The following is a 17,318-nucleotide window of genomic DNA, read 5'->3' as shown; positions in this document are numbered from 1 at the left end:
ATAAGCTGGGTGGTGGCGGCACACGCCTTTATTCCCGGCACTCGGGAGGGAGAGGCAGGAGGATATCTGTGAGTTCGAGACTAGCCTGGTCTACAAAGTGAGTTCCAGGACAGGCTCCAAAGCTACTCAGAGGGACCCTGTCTCTAAAAAAACAAAACAAAACAAAACAAAACAAAACAGACCTCATCCCCCAGACTAGTGTTTAGCTTAAGGTCATCAAGGCACTGAGTTCATGCGTTCAGCATCTTCTCCCTGCTGGTCCTGATGGTGCAATGAAAAAATCTGGAGAGAGTGGTGACAAGGAGGGTTTTTTTTTTTCTCCTCAGCTTGCGGCACAGTGGGGTTCTGTGTGAGATTTTGTCATCTCCAACGGCCTCGCTTCAGCCATCAGTCTGAAGCCTGAGTCACTTGTGTCTTAGAATTTGTGCTTTACTTCATCGTTTCATGCAGCTGCTTACGGTGAAGGTTGAGTTGGGTGGAGATGACAGATGTGCAGTCTCAGACCAGTTCAGAAAAGCGTGTCGTAGGACACTCGGCACCCAGGACACCATCCACCTAATTGAACTACAGTATTCATTGTCTGTGAATACACAGGTAACAAAAGTATGAGAATGTACGGGAGGATGCATCCTATCCATTTCAGGATAGGAACCACCTCTGTGAAGACAGGAGAGGGGAATAGAATAATTATACCTGTAGATGCTTATTTTTTTCGTTACGTGGGGGAAATGTGGTAAAATGTCTGGCTGAGCACAAGCCAGTGATTTATGATGTCATTTCTGCTATTTATGTATGCTTGGAAATACAAGAGAAATGCTTTTAAGGAAGTGGTTGCTTTGTTTTTATTTATGTTTTGGTGTTGGGGTTTGAACTCTGGGTCTTGTATTGGCTAAACCCATGTACCACCGCTGGGCTTGTTACACCTTTGGCCCCTTGTTTTTCTTTTCTGTTTTGAAAACCTGATAGAAATCAGTTTGTGTGAAAATAGTTTATAAACTCAAATTCTCAAAAATGTTAGTAAAATGTCTTTTTGTTTTTGAGATAGAGATAGAGGTGTGTGTGTGTGTGTGAGAGAGAGAGGGGAGAGGAGAGGAGAGGAGAGGAGAGAAAGAGGGGGGTATCTCACTGTGTAGCCCTGGCTATTTTAGAACTCACTGTAATAGACCAGGCTGGTCCCAGACTTACAGAGATCTTCCTGCTTCTACCTCCCCAGTACCAGGATCAAATGGGTATGCCATCACACATGGCCAAAATGTAATTAAAAAACAAACAAACAAACAAACAATGAAATCCCAACTCCCATATCATCACAAAAAGATCCAGACTACATATAAACATTATGAAAATAATCTAGCTGGTGGGGCTCCTGGTTGAATTAAAGTCTAAACAAATAATTCTTAGACGTGTGGGCATTGCTAGAGTTCGAGCCAGTCTTTTATACCCCACGGGTCCCGGTCCCTTCGCCACTGTAGACAGAGACAGGGTTTGGAAGACTTTTGGTGGTGGGCTCAGACGGGTTCCATTTGTATTGGAATTCGTACCTCTGTTTCTTCCAAGAAAGAGTCGATGTGGCCCTGTCCCGTTGCTGTGGCCTTGTGGCCGTTAGACAGCCTTGACTCCCAGCTCCACGCACTGCCGTTTGCTCCGTCCCACCTCTAGACAGTGCCTCTTCTGAGCCATTTGAGGGGACCCAGATGTATGACAGATCTCCAGGCAGGGGAGCCTGGGGACCCTCAAGGAACTGTTGTCTCATTAATTACCTTTCCCTTTAGGAAGTCCTTCCTTCCTTCAGAGTCGGCCTGCTGTGCACGCCCAGGGGACTGATCAGTGTTCCTATTATAATAATCCATGCCTAGAGGGTGTGGTAAAGGTCGCACATTTGATATTTATTCACGGGAGTAGAACTGAAGCCAATCACTGTGGACACTTGGCTGGCAACGGGGAAGACTTGGGCTTTCTAACCAGTGTGCATGGGCCGGGATGGGGAACAGAAATAGTGTTAATAAGCCACGGTGAGAAAAATGATTAGCTGTGTGTTCCAAGACCTTCAGTAATGTGCTGTTTGTCCAGCCCAGTCGTGGCGGTTTTATTGTGAGCAGTGGGATGGAGCCCACACTTGCTGTCACATCTGGAATGTGCAGACGGTCCCAAGGAAGCCTCTAGTCTAATCTAACCCTTGCGAGTATGATTTTCTTTCTCACCTGGAACTGGTTTTTTTTTCCCCCTTAATCATATTTATTGCTCTTATCTCAACTCTCAAATATTTCTAATCTTCTAAAAACATATATAATTATCATTTAAGGGCCTGGATTGTGCCAGATGGAGCAGAAGAATGGCTTCCTGGCTGTTAGACGGTACTAAATCTTTTTGAATCAGGTTTTATTCCCAGGAATGGGAATGATACTCAGTTTTTTTTTGTTTTTTTTTTTTTGTTTTTTTTTTTCCTGTCTGAGTGATTCATCCATTTGTCCTCTCATTCAGATACTCACCGGATGCTTCCCGGCTTCCTCCTTGTGCAGGGTACCATGGTAGGCGCTGTGAGGAAGGCAGAGCATGGGTAGGAGAAGTGTGTGTACATACGTGTCGGGAGAGTCTTCCTTCAGAATTTCTTCGGAATATTTGACTTTTCAGAGGACGGAAGAGCAAACCCATGTGTTTCTCTCCACCTTCAGGACTGCTGTAGTTCACTAGAACTGTACAGTAGCGTGTCGTGGTGAGAGAATGAAGTTCAGTGCAGAATGGAGGGAGAGCTGCCCAGTGATTGCCCGCCCATAACTGACTGGTTTAAAAATAAACAGTCACTATGCATTGCAATAAAATTCAATAACGCCGTCTTCAGCTTACGTCCCATTTTATGTATTTCTTGCATAGGGTAATCTTACGTTGCTCAGACTGGTCTTGATCTCCTGGGACCAGGCCATCCTTTTCCTCTAGCCTTCCAAGTAGGTGGGACCATGGGCAGGTAGGTGCCACTGTACCCAGTCTTAAAACACAATTTTAACAGCATGCATGGGTAGTACACTCTGACTATGAAAGCCAAGGAGATATCCCAACCATCCCATAGTTCCAAAGCCCCAACGACTTTGGACCTGGCTTTCATTGTGTGAAGCTTTGCCCCTGTGACTCTTGAGTGACATTGACTCTGGTCTAGGTCCTTTGCCATCACAGTCTCAAATGTCCAGAGACAGCCGAAGAAACAGACCAAGTCCTTTTCATCCTCATTCACTGTTGCCTTCAGGCAGCAGCCCACCAAGGATGCAGGTTGTTCTTCCAAAACATGATAACAGGCTCCTCTCTTCATTCAGGGAGATGATGCTTCTGAAGGGGCTGGAGGAAGCCAGGCAGGGGTGGGAGGGGGAGAGGGGGGTGTTGGTGGGGGGGGGGCGGGTGACCTCTTTCAAGTCAAGGTACTGCTCAGGAATCCTGTACCTTTGGAGTTGCAGACTAGCACCCAGACAATGGGACCGTCATCGTATTTTCCAGAACGTTTCCAGGACTGAAATTTGAATCGCTGACCCCTACTGTTGCAGAGATAGAGTGTCTTCTGAGTACGTTCAGAGGGACCACTTCTACACTCCCTTCTTTTGAGGTGTGCACATGGGTTTGTGCTCCGGACAGTGAATACCAAACCTAGCTATGAACTGACCCAAAGCCATCGTTTGAATTCCCTGTACTTCCGTAGCTCGTTATAGCTGTATTGACCTTTCTCATCTAACAAGTGCATGTCTGTGTCCACGTCTTACTTATACTAGGCTACAAGCTACTAGATTTCTTTTTTTTTTTTTCTTTTCATTTTCCTTGTCAATATAATTTTTTTTTTTTTTTGGTTTTTGGTTTTTGGAGACAGGGTTTCTCGATGTAGCTTTGCGCCTTTCCTGGAACTCACTTGGTAGCCCAGGCCGGCCTCGAACTCACAGAGATCCGCCTGCCTCTGCCTCCCTAGTGCTGGGATTAAAGGCGTGCGCCGCCACTACCGCCCGACTCAATATAACTTTTAAAAGTTACAAGTGAAAAGTAAGCACATGTCAAAGATTTAATTCCTTGACGGGGAAACTGGTAGAAAAGAAAGGATTTGAGTAGCCCATGCAGCAATGGGCACTGGAATGGGGCAGATACAGGGCTACTTGATGTCCACCCAGGGCACGAAAACAGCACCAAGGACTCTGCTTTCTACCAGCCAGTAAAATCACATTTACCTGTAGCGAACACAAATCTCCAAGTTGGCATGTAACTGCACGAGATCTACAGCGTGAATAGCATTTCTTGAGAATCCGATGATGCTCGGTGTGACTTCTACACAATAGGGCTCACTGCCTTCCTTCTGTTTCATTTTCAAGTGTTGCCTCATGCATTCTCATATCCCTTGTGTCCTTGGACTTCGCCTGGGAGCGGAGGCATTCATTCACTTGGTCCTTTGGTTTGTGTTGTGCTAAGTGACAAGGTAGGCATTAGAGATCCATAATGGTGTGCAGCGCGGGGCCCTCACGTCAGAGTTCCGGGGCTGTTTCCTGGCATCTTCCAGGGAGTCATGAAGGTAAATGTTCTCCCCACAAGAGGCCAGGCTCCTTTTGACTCACAGTCCCTTTGGGCCCTATGGCTTATAAAGCCTGGAGAACGTGTAAACGTCACACAGGATGACAGCCAGCGCCCAGTCCTTTGGGGACGCCTGTGGATGCTCTTCTTTGTGTTTGCTTGTCCTGAGTTCCTCAGTGATAGTTTCACAGGAGCCTTTGCAGTCCGGGCTGGCCAGTCCTGGTAGGCTGGTGCTGGCATGCTCCCCTGATGTCCGTACAAGGCAGAGGTGTTCATTTCTGGTTTGATCCGTTTGCAGCATCCCCTTCACCAGATTCTGTGTAAAGACCTGGCCGGGAGGCTGCTTTTTCCCAGAAGCACTGGAAACTGGCAGAGAGCTCAGACTTTGTGGCTGCCAGGACAGTTTTCTTACTACTTACTGCAAATCTGTGCATCTCTTCAGGGAATTTTGTGTATTATTAGTTAAGTTTAATTTCCTTATTTCCACAGGGGGTGGTGGCGGCAGCTGGCATTTTGGTAAGAACTATAAAATATTCGGCAGGAAGGAGCCTTAGGAGCCCCTCACCCTCTGTATCCCACAGCTGACACAGGGAGACTCGGCTACAGAGCACCCGGTCATCAACTTTTGTTGTATGGTGAGTCACTGGAGCTAAGGCTTGTCTAGTCTTGGGTGTTTTCCACTACAGTAGCAATTCTCCCCTCCATCTCTCGGACAAGCCTGTTTATATCTTTATAACTCTTCGTAAGTGAGGAGAGCCTACATCTCCTCCCATACGTTTCCCTCTAATACGATAATCAATTTTCAAGTTATTTTAAGTAGGAGTGGAAAATTTTTACCCATATTTTTACCCATTCCCAACAATAGAACTTTTAAACTTTTAACCTTTGGAGACTTAATTATACATAGAATGACAGGGTGTGCCCGTGGAATAAGTGGGTGATTGAGTGCACAGACTTGCCACCAGGGCTCCCTCGGCAGGAGGACTTGGTGACAGTACAGGCGGTGCACCGACAGACAGACAGACAGACAGACAGACAGACAGACAGACAGACAGACAGACAGACAGTTCTGCTAGCTGTGAGCTCCTTGGGGCAGGGGGGTCTGTTGCAGAGAGCTGCTTGCCCTGGGCCATCCCTTTCCTGGGAGACTCGCAGGTAGAGACATCTGGTACCAGTCAAGGTTGATGTGGAAGGCTTTTTTTTTTTCCCCTGACTTTCTTCCTCTTCTCCTGGGGGGAGGTCCCTTAATAAACATCTCCAGCCCTAGCTCAGCCCCCCTCTGCCTCTGTTCTTGGGGAACCTCCATGCAGCAGTGTGTTTTGTGTTTACTCTTAACTGCAGCCCCTTGCTGGTATAGCCTGGGGTACCTGTGGGATGTAGGTGCTCAGGGTCTCCACCTTTCTTCTCCATTCTCTACTCATGAAAGAATCGGCATGTGAAGAATTTGGCCTGGGGCCAGGTGTCAACGCTGACTGTTTTGTGGATTTAAGAGGAAGTTTGAGTCTTTCTTGCTGTGGGTAGTCTTTGCAGTGAAAACCGGTTTTAATTGTTGATGACATTAATCAATTAAAGATTTACTTGCGGTGGGAGCGCAGTGTCTCTGAACGTCGGAAGCTCCTCGGGGTTGATGAGTTAGGAATTCTGTTTTTGCTTCCAACAGCCCTTCCTGCTGCCGTTTCGGGCCCTCCACGTGATGACTGACGTCCCTTCTCTGAGCTGCGCTTGGCACAGCGCCTCCAGTCTGGCCTTCTAGCAGAAATGAGGATGCTGCTAATGGACTAGACAGAGGCAGTAGATGGAGAGGGAGGCTTGAAGGAAGGAAAGAAGGCCTTTCTGAGGCCTAAGAGAGATTTGTTTTCAACTCTGCTTGCTCAGGGGCCTTCCATCTTGGCCAGTACTGAGAACAACAGAGCACCTTACCCCTCACCATCTGTTGGTCCCCTTGGAGACCTTGGTCAAGGCTGTTGGTGCTGGCCAGCTCTGGTGTTAGTGGCTTCAGCCTAGGGAGTGTCCTATGAACTCTGTGTCCCAGTGGGGATGTGCCTGGGAAGGGAACATTAGAACCTTCAGGGTATAGGACAGGACATAGAAGTATTTCTACTAAATACTTGGAAGCAAAGAGAGACTCCTGTGTGCCCCCCCCCAAAAAAAAAAACAACTCCTAGTGTATTGCTCACGTCAATGCAGTCAGCCACCACACTGGAATTCGGGTACCTGGGAGCCCTGCAGATAGAGAAGCTGCTTCTTCTGCACCTCTGTCTTTTGAGGAGAAGGGGGCTTGTTTAGAATTCTGCTGTTCAGCCCACTGTCCACCATGTGAGCAGCATGGAACCAGCAATTGGGTTTTCACAGGGAGGCTGTAGACGTGGCTCCTATAAACCTGGACATTCAAAGCCCTCACTTAATGGAGGTTTTAAACGCTGTGATAAATAAGTTTTTTTTTTTTTTTTTTTTTTCCTGAAAGGGCAGACTAGAGCAAGAGGTGCAGCTGAATTAGTCTGTTCTGTAGATGGCAGCAGGCAAAGCCTTGATACCAAAGAAATTGCTAAGCTTTTTATTTCTTGTCCAATTTTCTCACTAAGGGGAGAGAGGTCTATAAAGGCGTTCATCTGTGTCCATTTTTTAAATGACTTAGTCTTGCCACTGAATTTGCCTAGGGGAAGAGGAGTTAGAAGTAGACAATACACCACAGAGTCAAAAAGCCTTTTGAAATAATTTAGTTCACGGTCTTCATTCTGGGTGTTGGGAAGAGCGAGGGGAAACTGCTTGGAGACTTTGTGCAGGGAGAGATCTCACTGAGCCCAGGACTTTGCCCAGGACTTCTGCTGTGTCAGAACTTCCTATGGGGCATCGTTTTGTTTCAAGCTGTGATGTGAAGGGGACGCGTACGTGCGTGTGCGTGTGCGTGCGTGCGTGCGTGCGTGCGTGTGTGTGTGTGCGTGCGTGTGTGTGTGTGTGTGTGTGTGTGTGTGTGTGTGTGTGTTTTAACTGGCTTTATTGTGACCTAATGCCCGGACTAATCAACCTAAGGGAAGAAAGGTTTTTTTTTTTTAATCACTCGGGTTCAGAGCCATCAGAGGGTTCAGCCCACAGCCATTTGATTCTGTTGACTTGGGCCTGTGGCAGCTCAGTACAGTGGGTGAGAACGCATGGCCGGAAGCCTGGTCCCCTCCCGGCATTCAAGAAATAAAGTGAGACAGACAGGGCTTGGGATTCTAATCGTCCCTCAGAGGTATGTCTCCGCTGCTCTAAATGCCTTCTTAAAGATTCCAGAAGTTTCCTGTAGTGATACAGGTTTTACCACACTGGCCTTTGGGGGCACATTTGATATCCAGCTTATAGCAGGGAGTAGTTATCTATTTGGGAGCCCCAAATTTCAAGAACTTATGTCTTTGCCCTTCAGAGTTTTGGCAAGAAACATAAGCTTGAGATCTTAGACATGGCAACTTCTGGAGAGAAAGAGGTGTAAAACATGAGCATTAGTCTCATGTACTTGCTGGTGGGTTGACCAGATCTCCCGCCCCTACCCCAAGTCTGAGTAGCTATGGTGTCACTTAGTGGTTAATCACTCTGCTTTTTAATACAGACACATCTCTAGGAGTTTGAGGTAGAGGTCTTGAGCAAGCTCTGAGTAACTGTGATAAGTGTTGTAGCGGGAGCTAATGTGCACACACACAACACACACAATATATGAAGACACACACAGCGTGTATTTGAGAATTCCCTGATGAGATGCGTAGACCATGGGAAGATGCCTGTGTGGAGTCTTGGGGGAAGACAATGAGCCCCTGATATAGATGGCCAGGGACGTCTCGCAGATGAGCGGGCCTTTGGAAGTGGCAGAGCTTAGGGAAGAGGGAGTGGCATGAAGGCGTCCCTGAGATGATGCTGGTTCAGGTGTTATAGAGCATGCACACAGCCTTCTTCACAAAGGACCACTGGTTTGAAATGATTCTGATCTTAGGATGGCTATCAGTTATCTTTGCTTTGAAGGTTTATTCCTTTTTTTTTTTTTTTTTGAAGATTTTGACCTTGATAGTTACAGATGTTCCTTTACTGATGCTTATAACCATCTGGAATGATTGGAAAGTAATCATGCTTGATGCAAGAGAATAGCTATGATTATCTGTGGGAATTTATTCCATCTCCTAAGTTAGAAAATGTGTCTAGCAGAGGCCCATATGCAGCCCTCAGGGTCCTGGCAACACAGTAGGATAAGGTCTTGAGCGTATCTAAGATCTTGCCTTTTATCTTCTTCTCCTTCCTCTCCCTTCCTGGTGTCATCCATAAACAAGTAGTGACCATTCACCGTAGACCTTGCTCTGGGTCCTGGAGATCAGTGAGGACTATCCTTTCCTCCTCTGTTTGAGTAATAAATGCCAACTGCTGCGAAGACTCAGAAGAGCTCTTCATCAGGGACAAAATTCCTGATGGAAGCGACTTCAGGGAGGAAGGATTGGAAGAGGGGACAACCCATCATGTGGGAAAGCCATGGCAACCAGTGTGTCGAGAGCCAGCAGCCACTGCGTCTCATGTCTGCTGGAAGCAGAAGTGGCCAGGCTATGAATAACCATTAAGGTCTCTCGTCATTGACTTACCTCACTCGCTGTGCCTTCCCTAAAGTTCCCACAACTTCCCCACACACCACTGCTAGCTAAGGATGAAAGTATTCGCACATTTGAGCCTGCCGAGGACATTGGACATTGGAGCCATTTTAACCAGTTACTCCAAAGTTGGGTCCTGAGGGAGAGGGAACTAGAGCCCGAAGGACCAGTGAATGGTAGGAAATCGCCAGATCAAGTAAGGAGACTCAAAGAAAGAACATTCTCCTTAGAAGACACGTTCAAAAATCACAAGGCCCATGGGCGATGGCGGGGTGCATGGGGAAGTGAGACAGAGGAACAGGAAGCAAGAAGAGCCTTGTGCACCAGACTGGGATATAGGGCAGTATCTTGATAGCAATGTCTGTGCAAAGATTTAAGCAAAAGACGTGCTTTTCTGGGACTTCACAGAGGCTGTGGTTGGGAATAGGGTGAGTACAGTTCATGGGACACACAGTAGGCATGCATTGCCATAATTGAGGGAAGAGACAGAAAGAGCCTACAATGACAGAAAAAATGGAGCAGATCCGGGCGATAAGTAGAAGACAAAAATGAGCAGAGTTGATGTTTAACGTGGAGGTAAAGGAGAAGTAGAAACTCAGGATGGCGGCCAGGTTTCCCTTGGCCCCCAGACCGCGTGGTGGACCTGTCCTCAGAAGAGGAGTGTGGTTACCAAGAAGCAGGTCTCGGTAGGAGAGGGAGGTGTTGAGCTGCCAGTGCCTGGGGAGCATCAGGGAGTGATACCAAACCACCCCTTTCCAGTGGGCTGATTGCCGCTAGTGGTAGAGGACATCACACATCAGAACGGGGGCGCGCGTGGTTTGTCGGGGCTCTTTAATTTTCCCCGCGAGGGAAAGGGGAGTAGAGTTCAATGGCTCGCGTAGGGGAACATGGCCACGCACCGGTAGAGCCAGGACTGGGCCCCATGTCGCCAGCCTCCTTGTTAGGAGGGTTTCTACTCCTGTTGCCGGCTTCGTGGGCTCTGGAAACACATTAGACACCCGTCCATGTAGCCACATGTCCTTCTCCGGGGAAGAACTGCTGACAGGATGCAGACCGTAAATCCATGTGGGGACTGTGCCCCATTTGCATCTCATTCGGTTCCATCTGCCCCATTTTCACACGATTATGGCAACTTTGTTAGGCAAGTGGTTTGCTTAACTCAGTGGAAAGTCTTAATTACTCTTTAATGGCTATGTACAGAGGGAAAGTCAGCTTTAATGTTTAATCATTTGGTTGTCTCTTGAAGTTTATTTTAGTATTCTATTTGTGTGCCCATAAAGTATATGAATGTATATTTGTTACATTTCCATTTTCATTCCAGATTTCAGTGAAACAAAAATATTTTCTCTTTGTGTATGATTGCTATATAAACAGCAAATTTAATGAAAAATTAAAAATTTACAATCCACCCACAGTTTTTCTATAACAACAACAGCAGTTCGAGCTTTAGATACTTACAGTCCTTTCTTGACACATCCATATGGTAATTCTAATTTGCATTTTCACTTCCTTTTAAAAAAGATTTATTTATTTTTTATTTAATGTGTATGGGTATTGTTCTTACATGTATCGTGGTGTACCATTGTGCATGCAGTGGCTGCGGGGGACAAAGGAGGGCGTCAGATACTCTGGAACTGGAGCCCATAGTAAGCTGCCCTATGGGTGCTGGGAATGGAACCCAGGTTCTCCGGAAGCAGTCAGTGCTTATATTGCTGAGCCATCTCTCCAGTTCTTGCATTTTCTCTGTTTTTATTTTTCTTTCATTAAATATCTCACCATATTATCCATCCATCCATCTATCCATCCAACCAACCATCTACTCATCCATCCAACCAACCATCCATCCATCTACTCATCCATCCAACCAACCATCTACTCATCCATCCAACCATCTACTCATCCATCCAACCAACCATCCATCCATCCATCCATCCATCCATCCATCTATCCATCATCCAGCCAGCATTGTCAGGCAGCTGGATCTCTTCTAACTGCTGGGTGCTACGAAGCTAGGCTTCAGAGATTAAAGGAGTAGGTGCTTGGATAACTAGGCATTGCACTGTGGCCATTCTTTGTAAATCATCCCTATGCAAAACCCCCCTCCAATGTGGTGAGGCACTTAATAAAGAAAAACATAAAATACAGAAAATGCAAGGGCTGGAGAGATGGCCACTGGCTACAATGCACAGAAACTACCAGCATGTTACCTCTCCCATCCCAGAGGCTGTCAGGCACCCTAGACCCAACAAAGCCAGAGGAGGAAGAGATACTCTGGACACCATTAGAGACAGATGGACACATGGAGAGGTTAGTGGGGGAAACATCAGCTTCAGTGACTCTGAAGAGGGGGTGTCAGGAGAATTAATGATTCTGTTGTGTTGTCTCCCCCCCAACCACAGACCCAACTAGAAGCCAGCAGTTGAGAGAGTCTGCCAGTATTACCCATAAACTTCTGCTGTTAAGCTTCTGATTAGTAATGAGTCTTTCGAACCTTCTATGAGAGTTAGTAGCCTTCCTAACAGATAGTTTTGTCTCCAGTATGTCAGACATCTGTTGCCATGGTTTCCATGATCATTAATTTAAAATAATCTGTAGCGGGGTTGGAGAGATGGCTTAGAGAGAGGTTAAGAGCACCGACTTCTTTTTCTCGAGGTCCTGAGTTCAATCCCCAGCAACTACACGGTGCCCTCTTCTGGCATGTAGGCATACATACCGGCAGAACACTCTATGCATAATAAGCAGATAAATAAATCTTTAAAAAAAAAAGATCTGTAGCTGGGTGGAAGTCAGGACAGGAAATCAAGGCAGGAACATGGAGGCAGACATTGAAGCAGAGATCATGGGAAAATGCCGATTAAGGCTTGTTCCTCATGGCTCACTCAACTTGCCTTCTTATAGAACCTGGCCAGGAGTAGCACTGTGCACAGTGGGCTGGGCCTTCTCACATCAGTCATTTATCAATAAAACGCTCCACAGACTTGCCTATAGGCTAGTTTGATGGAGGTGGTTTTTCTCAGTTGAGGTTTCTTCTTCCCATATGACCTTAGCTTGGGTCAAGTTGACAAAACATTAACCAGCACCGTGTTTTGTATCACCTTTGGTGTGTTGGGAAGGCATGGTCTCAGTGCTGAGGAGGAGGGAGAGAGCCTTCAGCTTCCAGGGAGTAAAGTTCACAAAGGATGAGAGCTGGTAGGGAGGAGAGGAGGTCTGGTGTGCTACATAGGGAGCCAGCAGTTGAGAGTCTTCCAGTGTTACCCATAAGCTTCTGCTGGTACGTTCCTGATTAGCAATGAGTCTCTCTAACTTCGGTGACTTTCCTGATGGACGGTTTTGCCTCCAGTGTGACAGCCCTCTGTTGCCATGGCTCCCATGATCATTAACTTAAAATGATCTGCAGCTGGGCGGGTAGTCCCTGCACTCAGGAGGTTGAGGCTACACAGAGAGAGACCTTTTCTTTCTCAACAGCAAGAAAACACCTCTAAGTCTGAAAAAATAAAGAATTATTAGTGTGTGTGTGTGTGTGTGTGTGTGTGTGTGTGTGTGTGTGTGTGTGAGATTATATACCTCCTGGGTGGGTACCTTCAGAGGCCAGAAGATGGAGTCAGATCCCCTTGAGCTGGAGTCACTGACAGTTTTGAGCTGCCCAGCATGGATCCTGAGAACTGAACTCCAATCCTCCGAAGGATCACTCTCAACCAAGGAACAATATCTCCAGCCCCAGCCTATGAACCAATCTCTAAGGACGCCTTTACCTTTGCTCACCTCGCCACTCACCAAGTCTCTGCCCTTTCATTTCCCCTGTTCTGGACTCCTCTGTGTTCCTTTAGCCTGACTGTCTTACACTTAGTTTGTTTTTCTTTGAGACAGGATTTCATGTAGTGGCTTAGGCTAGCATGGAGCTCACTACTAACAGAGAAGATGACCTTGAGCTGACCCTCCTGTCTTACTCAGGAGTGTGCACCTTAAACACCTATCTTTGCCTCCTCCATCTCCTTATTCCTGAAGTCTGCTTCCCTGGCCCCATGGGTAAGGTTGGGGCTTCTTCTTTTAGTTCTGATGTCTGTATCTGATAGTCATTTTATTATTAGGAATGTGATCCCTGTGTGCATTAGTTCTATGGTCTTGTTTCCTTCTATATCCCAGCACCCCATGCAGTGCCTAGCATATGGTTTATATTTAAGGGAGACATTGACAACTGAGGTATGTGCTTTACAGCAATGAAGGTTTTCATTAAAAAATTACTTTTATTTTATGTGCATACGTGTTTTGCCTGTATGCATGTCTGTATGCCACATGCAAGCCTGTTGGCCTTGGAAGGCAGAAGTGGAGTTGGATCCCCTGGAACTGGAGTTACTGACAGTTGTGAGCTACCATGTGGGACTGGGAATGGACCCTAAGTTCTCTGGAAGAGCAATAAGTGCTCTTAAACCACTGGACTCTTCTCTCCAGCCCCACGAGTTTTTGTTTTTAACCTTTACAGTAATTATTCTCAACTGTCAAGTGACCATCATTTTAAAGTGTGTTTATATTCAAAATATTTGTAGCTTTTCATGATGGGTGATGGTTAGCGTGGGTAGAAGGTAGGTGGCATACAGAAGTGATGGAGTCAGCCCCTGCCTTCACAGACATTATTTCCACCTTTCACGTGACTGTGTGGAGCTGAGAGTTTTGTGTATCTAAACAGTTAGAGTCCTGAGTCCGAAGCACCAGTATTGATTGTATGATTTATTGAGGGATGATTATTAATGACCAGTATTATAATAGCCTTTCTGATGAACCACTGGACCCTTGGCTTTACATTTTTAGCACGATCCGTCTACACAGTGTAGTTGTACAATTTATTTCCCTCTGAGAATTGTTCTGTGTGACACTGACATACAGGAAGGCCCCACATTCTCTAACATCCAGGCTCTCCTGCATTTCACATCTCTAGCATAGCTCACTGCAGCAGGTGGTAGACCGAGCTGCTGGTGCCCGAGGAGTGGGGTTTCTCTCTCTTTAATGCCAGCGTCCTGGCTGCTTTCGTCTGTTCAGGCTTTAATAGGCCCGCTGATGGCCTCTGTTGCAGGCACCTCCCCTTCCTGTGAAACTGGACACAGCTCCAAGTTCAAGGCCAAGTCAGGCTTATAGCACAGAGAGACTAGTGAAAGTGTAGGCAGCTGGCACGTGCCATCGAGAACGTGTGTGTGTGTGCCAGGCAAGCACTGTAGTACTAAGCTATACACCCAGCCCTTTACTCTCTTTTGCCCCAGTCAGGAATCCCAACTTTGATTGGCACCTGGTAGGCTTAGTCATATATTAGGGGGCTCTGACTAGTTGTGCTTAGAGTCCATTCTAAGGGTATAGAGGATAGAGATACTTAGTGCTTGAGATCTGAGCTGGGGGCGACTCCAAGGTCTGGGCCGATTCACTACACTCTGTCTCGCTCCTCCAGCACCCAGGCCCAACACATTTCTCACTCCTATCTCATCCCGAAATGTGGCGTGTGTGTGTGTGTGTGTGTGTGGTGTGTGTGTGTGTGTGTGTGTGTGTGTGTGTGTGTGTGTTTCCACAGCGAGTGTGCAGCCCCTCGGTGTTTTACGTCACGGATATAGTGTCAGTGAGTGGCATTGTCCTCACATGCGTTTCGTTGGTTCCATCACTGGTTCCGTCTAGTCACGGTGATGCTCGGGTAGCAGTTTGCTTATCTATCCATTCACGGCCACTCTGCTGCATCAGCTTCCTCCCGTGTTCCCTGTGGCAGGGAGCAGCATGAGGGAGTTGCACTGACAAGTTTCACGTGTGTTGCTTGGAACAGCCTTTCCATCTTAAAAGACCAGAAAGTCAGGCCGGAATGTATTTTCACATTGTGTCTACAGCCCTCTCCCGTGATTCTTTTCCACAGATGATTAATTAATTAGGAGTAGGAAAACAAACAAACAAACAAACAAGGACTCCTGATCACTCCTTTCCATTAACTGGCAATTAGTTTTAGGAGCAGCACATTTCTAGAAATCCCAACACAAACACCAGGAGTGTATTGGTTTCTTGCCGCTGAAATCTCATGGGTAGAGAGCTGGCTTGTTCAGACAAGTCAGGTGAGACCCTGGTCCTCCATTTCCATCCTTTCCTGGGTTTGTGCACATTGCTTGGACTCCCTTTTCCAGAGATGTTTCTTTGTCTGCTCCAGCTTGCCTGCTTCAAGCCCAAAGGAAAGGCCGATCCTGAAGAGCTGAGCAGTGAAAACCGTGTATCCAGCCCCGCTAACTTCAGAACTTGGCTGCCCCAGTGAGGGTGGGCTAAGAGGTGGGGAGCCACAGAGGGGCCGGAGATCACAGGAGGAGAGTTGTTGGGGCTAGAAGGGTGTGGTCCTCAGAGTTCCGCCGCAGTGGCGGAATCCCTGAGACCAAGGAGCCAAGTCCTGCACATTTTCATAGAGATGCCAGACTATGGTCACACGTCCCCATGGCTGTGGGCAGCATCCTGCCAGGAGCACATGGTGGGAGAAGGGGCATGGCAGCTTGGAGGTACACAGAAGTAGAGACAGATGTGAAGGGAGAGAGGGAGGAGGGAGCTGGCATCTGGGATTCTGGGAGCTCTTTCAGGGAGAGGCATGCTTTTACAACCCACCTTCCTTCCACCTCCCCCTAGACTCCACCTCTCATCGTTTTCCCACATCTCCAGCTAGTGTCAGCAGCTGGACCAAACTATCAACATGTAAGACTTCGGGTCATTTGAGATTAAAATAGCAACAAAGGCCTTGCATATATTAAGTCCCGGTGGAGTTACTGCCTAAAAACCAGCTCATGACCTAGTGATTCTGTGGGTCAGGCATTCATCCAGACACAGGGATGGATGGCCGGCCTGTAATGACTCTCCTCTGGTGGGACTGGCCAGACATCTCTGTCCTCCAGGGTTCCAATCTCCTTCCTTTCCACCCTGGCCTTGGCCTCTCTTACAGCACAGCAGCCTACTTCAGAATTTCTATGTCTAGCATGTAGGCTCTCCGAGAGGTAAATAGAATCTGCCAGTTTCTTGAGTCTGGAGCCTGGGAAACCAGCCAAATGACACCCCCACATTACTCTGTCCCTCAGGCAGTCACAGGGCCTACCTCCTCTGGTCCCAGAGCGCAGAGAACTTAGCCTCTGCCCTTGAAGCGAGCATTCTCCGAGAATCTGTGATCTGCCGCAGTTATCTGGTCATCTAAATCTGTTCACCGGTTAGAACCTAAGGCCCTTCAGCCAGGCCAGCTGTTGGTCCAGTGTTTTGGAGCACCCCTCCCCCACTTTCAGGAATAAAATGAAAACCACACTGTTCTGCACCCTGAGCCCCCCCACCCCAGCGGATGAGCCAGAGTGACCTGTTTGCTCAGATTAGTTAGGTCCTGACAAAATGCTGCCTGTCAGCTTTGGGGGGCGCGCGGGCGGGGAGGGGGGGGGCGAGGCTGTTGTGTATCAGCCTCAGGCTAGTGGGGCTTCGCAGGGCTGGTCACGAGGAGCAGAGAGAGACTGTTTTGATTGGGTATATCTGTATTTGGAGAAAGGCATAGATCTGCTGCCTGTTGCCTGAACTGTCTGTCCGCTCTTACTGCAGGCTGCTTCCACTCGTCACGAGGTCATGTTTGCAAGGCAGTCATTTTGTAACCTGTTAGGGGCTGTTTCCTGGGTTGATTACCTTCCTCCAACCTGAGGCTTTGGGCTTTCGTCTGTGCACGAAAGGCAGGGAGAAGAGGAGCAGCCCTCTCCAGCCTCTCTTCATTTCCTCTTCCTTCTGGGAGGAAGGAGAACGGGCAGCCTTTTTTTTCACATGGGACGTGATGTCTGTTTCTGAGTGTCAGATGCAGGAGGTAAGAGGTAGTCAGGGAACACAGCCATGCAGCAGGCCAATTAACTCTTCCAGAGGTAGCAGCTCGCTTCTCTCCTGAGTTACCTGATGCTTGGCACTAGAACAGATTGTTTTTCTAGCCTGTGTTTCACGTGACCATGCCTCAAAAAAAACAAGCCGTCTTCATGGACAGGCAAAGCAATTTAGTTAATCGAGAATTCATTGATGGCCTGGCCACCTGGAAAAAAGAAATTGCTCTATAATTTAGAGTTAAATGTGCTCTCGTGTGCTCATGTGTGCACGCATGCCAAGAAGTGCTGTGCTTTTACTGTAGAAGATCTGGCAAAAGGAGTCAGTGAGGAGCCAGGTTCAGGAGAG

The 17,318-nt window shown here is 47.5% G+C and overlaps 1 protein-coding gene across 3 annotated transcripts in view; it reads left to right on the top strand.

Annotated features, from left to right (window-relative positions):
* Positions 1–17,318, top strand: part of Mb21d2 (Mab-21 domain containing 2) — a 119,150-nt gene that overhangs the window by 29,033 nt on the left and 72,799 nt on the right. The window contains exon 1 of one of the 3 annotated variants that reach the window (XM_076548665.1): positions 3,964–5,168. The exons of the other annotated variants lie outside the window; for them this stretch is intronic. The gene's annotated coding sequence lies outside the window, so the exon portion shown is untranslated. Of the gene's footprint in view, positions 1–3,963; positions 5,169–17,318 lie in introns of those variants that run through there. 3 annotated transcript variants of the gene reach the window in all.

Source organism: Peromyscus maniculatus, chromosome 12 (assembly GCF_049852395.1).
Source record: "Peromyscus maniculatus bairdii isolate BWxNUB_F1_BW_parent chromosome 12, HU_Pman_BW_mat_3.1, whole genome shotgun sequence".
NCBI lineage: Eukaryota > Metazoa > Chordata > Mammalia > Rodentia > Cricetidae > Peromyscus > Peromyscus maniculatus.
This window is presented reverse-complemented; position numbering and strand designations above follow the sequence as displayed.